We start from the raw sequence: 5135 nt of genomic DNA, 5'->3' as shown, positions 1-5135 counted from the left end.
TTTTTTCTTTTTTGTTTTTTAGAATCCATTAATTAATTGAATTTTGAACAGAAATTAATTAAAATTGGAAAATTTTGGGTGAAAATTAATTTGAAATCAAAATGATATTATAACTATTAATTGTAATTTATGTGCGAGAAAAGAAAAACTGCAATTATTATAATGGTGCATTTTAAAAACAAATTTTATAAATTTTTTTCAAACAATAAAAAAAATTAAATATGAAATCGATGCATTATAATTTGAATGTGAAATCCATGTACTATAATTTGAATATGAAATCGATACATTATAATTTGGATATGAAATCCATGTATTATAATTTGAATATGAAATCGATGCATTATAATTTAAATATGAAGTCGATGCATTATAATTTGAATACTTTCTTTTCTTTCATTTCCATTTTTCTTTTTTTTTCCTTTTCTATTTTACTTTGATTTACAAATTACTTTATAGGAAATAAATAATTACAACTTGTGTAGTTGGCGATACTTTTTCATTACCGTATATGATAATGAAAAGATTAGCAACCTTAATTGTTGAATTTTCAACAATATTTAATTAGAAAATAACAATTTTATATTTCGTGATAACTTCATTGAATATGATATTTGTGGAATTAATTTAATCATTAAATGAATCGAAATTGAATTAAATATGTTTGAATGGAATTATAATCAATAGCTTCATAGATCTAATGAATATTGTGTACGGTTAATGGACGTTTATTTATATTGACTATAAAAAAATAAAAATAGAAAATGACATGTTGATAGTATTCCAATCTCATTTTATATTATTTCAAAAAAAGAAAATCAAGGAAAGATTTTTTTTTCAATTTTTAATTTTCTGATTTTTCCGTTAATAATTAATTAATTTATCATAATTTCACAAGAATATAATTTTTGTTCCTTTTTTTTCGAAAAAGAAAAAAAGTAGAAATAAAATATTAAAAGGGAATCGATGATTTGTCAACCATTCGAAATGTACTGTTTTACTTTATCAAATTATTATTTTTAAAATTTTTAAAAAAATATTTTTCAAATTTTTTTAGAATTACTCTCAAAATTTTTTGGGAAAAAAAATGTATGTGAATGCAGCACCTGTAAAAATTTTGAGGAATGTTAATTCTTTTTTTGATTACTGTGAAGTTTTTTTTTTCCTTTTCCAATTATTATTTGTCATTTTTGCAAATGACTGTAATTAAAAATGTGTTGCAATTCAGGTAAAATAACCCACCTAATATTATCGCCATTTCAAGTATTCAAGTACACGTAATGGGAAATAAAAGGGAAAATATGTAATAAAAGAACGAAATTAACAACAAAATTACTGATAAAAATTAATTTATTAATTTTTGCAAAAATAATAAGTTAGAAAGACATTGTTATTGATTCCTATTCCAAAAATTAATTTAATAATTAATACTTTTACCATTTATTTTTCCACCACTCTGATATAAATATATATATATATATATGTATATATATTTGGCAAGCCCAATGCTCTTTTCGTTTTCCTTTCTTTTTTTTTTTTGTTGAACTAATTTCAAACTTATTATCCTGAACTTTATTTGAAATTTATTGTATCATTCTCTAGACTTATTATTTTTTTTGAACTTGATTTGCTCCATTTGCTATTTAAAATAAATTGAAAATCAATCCTTTTTTTTTTTGCTTATAAGCATTATTTTCATTGTTGCGTTATTCTCAATTTTCCATTTTTTTGCCTCATTTTTCCACAAATTTCAATTCGTTTTTAATTTCATTTCATAACAAATTTTTCTTATCCTTTAATTTCATTTAAGTTTTATTTTTGTTATTCTATTTATTTCACTTTTCTTTTCTTTTTTTTTTTTAGAAAATATTTCCAAGAGAATATCGAACATTTTTCTCGACCAAGGAGAACACTAACAATTTAATTGAACATATAATAAATTTAAATTTAAATGACAAACGTCGTAGGAATCAAATGACAGTCAATTTTAAATGATTAATTCAAATTTAGATGATATATAAAATTAGCATGTGATCTATGATGTTTTAAATGGCAAAAGAAAAAAGAAAAACATGATCCGTTTAATTGAAAAATATTTCACTTGAAATTTAAAGTATATGACATATTTAAAAAAAAGGGAAAAGTAAAAGAGAAGGAAAACTGAGACAAAAATGATCAATGTTAAAATCAATAATTAACCTTTGGTCAATAATTGTCACATGATGATTGCTTTAATTACGGATCGTTGATTGTTAATCTTAGAAATTGGTAAAAAAATTAAACAATCATTAATTGGATTAAAGCTAATTCGATTGTTTTCTAGTATAATATGAAACATCATTTAAAGACAGGACTGCATCTTTGCAACCTTTACAATCTTTGGAACCTCAACAATCTTTGCAACCATTACAAACCTTTGAAACCTCAATAATCTTTGCAACCTTTACAATCATTGGAACCACAACAATCTTTGCAACCATTACAACCTTTGAAACCTCAGCTTTGCAATCTTTGCAATTTCAGCAGTATAAATTTTTTCTTCAAATTTTTGCTAAATTCATTTGAAAATTTGAAAGAGAAAAAAAATGAAGAAAAAGCATAAATTTTTTTTTTCAGCACTGTATTTTTGTATGGAATTGATTTGTAGCGATAAAATTCTTTTTAGATTAATAAATTTAAAATGTTATTTTGCTATTCTAAGGACAAAGTTTCTTGTTGTAATTAGATTAATGTTTTATCATCAAAGTTCTTTTTTTCCTTTAAATTTTGTTCTTAAAATTGTTCCATTTGTTACTTTTCCTGTCACATTTTAAATCTCTTCTATTCATACATATTTAATATTTAATGAGGTATCACCCATATCTTATCATTTATCTTTGTTATATTTTACGGATGAATGAGGTGAGAGATAAGCAGTTGATAAGTTACAATCAACTAGGATTAGCTGATAATTTGCTCTTTGTACTATTCAGATGATTAAATTTGATTTTCCCATTCATCCGTAAAATTTTATCATTTATCTTAAATCATTCCATTTTATCATTTATCTTAGATCAATTTTGAAAGCACATAAGATAGATGAAAGATAATTGATATGGTTGGACAAATTTTAATCAGCCAAATAGCCTAAAGATCAAATTCCATATAAGCTAATTAATTGCGAAGCTAATTATAAGAGTTATCTGTAAACTGTGGATAATTTGTAAAGTACTTCTTTATTACCAACAAATAATATCTTTTAGTTTAGAACAGAAGTGTACTTTTATTTCAAATATATTCATTTTAATTTTTTCTCGTACCTTACTTTTTCTTTTTTCTAAACAAGTTTTATTTTTATTCAAATTTAAATTTGATAATTAAAATTATTGCAATTCTTGAGGGTATCATTAAAAGAATAAATTTCAATCGGAGATGATCATTTATTTGAAAATATTTCCTTCCACGATTTCTTTCCAACTTTTTTTTCTTTTTTTTCCATATCTTTAATAGTTTAATTTATATCTCTGTTGTTTTTTTTTACACCATTTTATTCCTATATTGCACTCATTTTCTTTTCATATTTTTTATTTTTTAAAATTTTAAAACAAATATTCTTTTATTTTTTATTTTTAAAAAATTTTGCATTTTTTCTAAACTTTTAAATTCAATTTCTTTTTTTTTCAATCTAACAAATTACGATATCTTTTTAAATAGCTTCTGTTGAGGTTAAATTTCCATGGATCAAACAAAATGCATGTGACACTGTTGCATGTAACTGTGACACTTTTTTTTTTTATCATTCTATAACTTTGGCAGCCATGTACAAATAATTAAGCTTATGCTAAAATAAGGTAAAATAATTAAATTAAGGTAATTAAGCTAAAATATTTAAAATTATGTATACGAATAATTATAAAAAAAAAAAATTTTACTGCAATTTATGTAATATGTTAAAAATAATTAATTGTGTTTGATCTGATGTAAATTTGAATGCTTATAAATTGAAAATAACAAAAATATCAAAATGACATTTGAATTAAATACTAAATATTAATTGATTTGCAACATCGTTACAGTGTAACATTTTGTTAATAAATAACTGTTAGAAATTGTTTCCTTTTTTTTTTCTAGCTAATTTGGCCATTACAATTGATTACAATTAATTGCAATTAATTGCAATTTATTCAAATGAATTTCTATAAATAATCAATATTGCATCAGTTATCATTAACAAAATTTCCTACGCTGATAATCATTGATATTACTGTTATAAATTTTATTTACTATCACTATAACAATCATAACAGTAATTAATACCAACAATAACAACAACAACTACAACAACTACTACTAATAATACTATTACTACTATTACTGCTACCATTAGTACTGCTACTACTGCTACAACTACTATTATTACTACTACAATAATCATTATTGATAATTCTATGATATAATATTTTTTTGTTAAATTATTGCTGTCTTTTTTTTTGTCTAAAAATAAAAGACAAAGAAAAGCAGACTGATTTCAACAAATTTTTATCAAAATTTGCAGAATTGGAAAAAAAGAATTTTTTTTTTTTTTATTTATTCCTGCAAATCATAAATGCGACGATTCAAAGATTTATGTTCATCATTATACGAATATTTGAATAATTTATTCCATGCAGCACCAGGTTTGTTCATACCTTCATATACATTTATATATATGCATATATCCTTTTCTTTTCCCTTTTTTTTTTTGATTCCAAATTTCCTTTTCTTTTTAAAAAAAATTTGAAATGACGAATTTAAAATTTTCATTAAAATTTAACATTTCATTTGTACCGATGATGCTTACACTTATTAATCATCAATTTTGAAGCAAAATGTTTCAATAAAATGTTTGCGTAAAAAAAAAATACCATAATATGCTAAGGAATAATAAATCAAATATAATAAAAATTATAATATGCAAATTAGTATTACAAGATGAGTATTAATAAGGGTATTTTACAATGATTCCATTGTGATTCCTTCCTATCAATACTATCATAATTCCTTCCCATCAATACTATCATGATTCCTTCCTATCAACACTATCATAATTCCTTCCCATCAATACTATCATGATTCCTTACCTATCAATACTATCATAATTCCTTCCCATCAATACT

This window comes from Loa loa (assembly GCF_000183805.2).
Source record: "Loa loa unplaced genomic scaffold supercont3.393, whole genome shotgun sequence".
Classification (NCBI taxonomy): Eukaryota; Metazoa; Nematoda; class Chromadorea; order Rhabditida; family Onchocercidae; genus Loa; species Loa loa.
The sequence above is the reverse complement of the archived record's forward strand: the minus strand, read 5'-3'. Positions refer to the sequence as shown.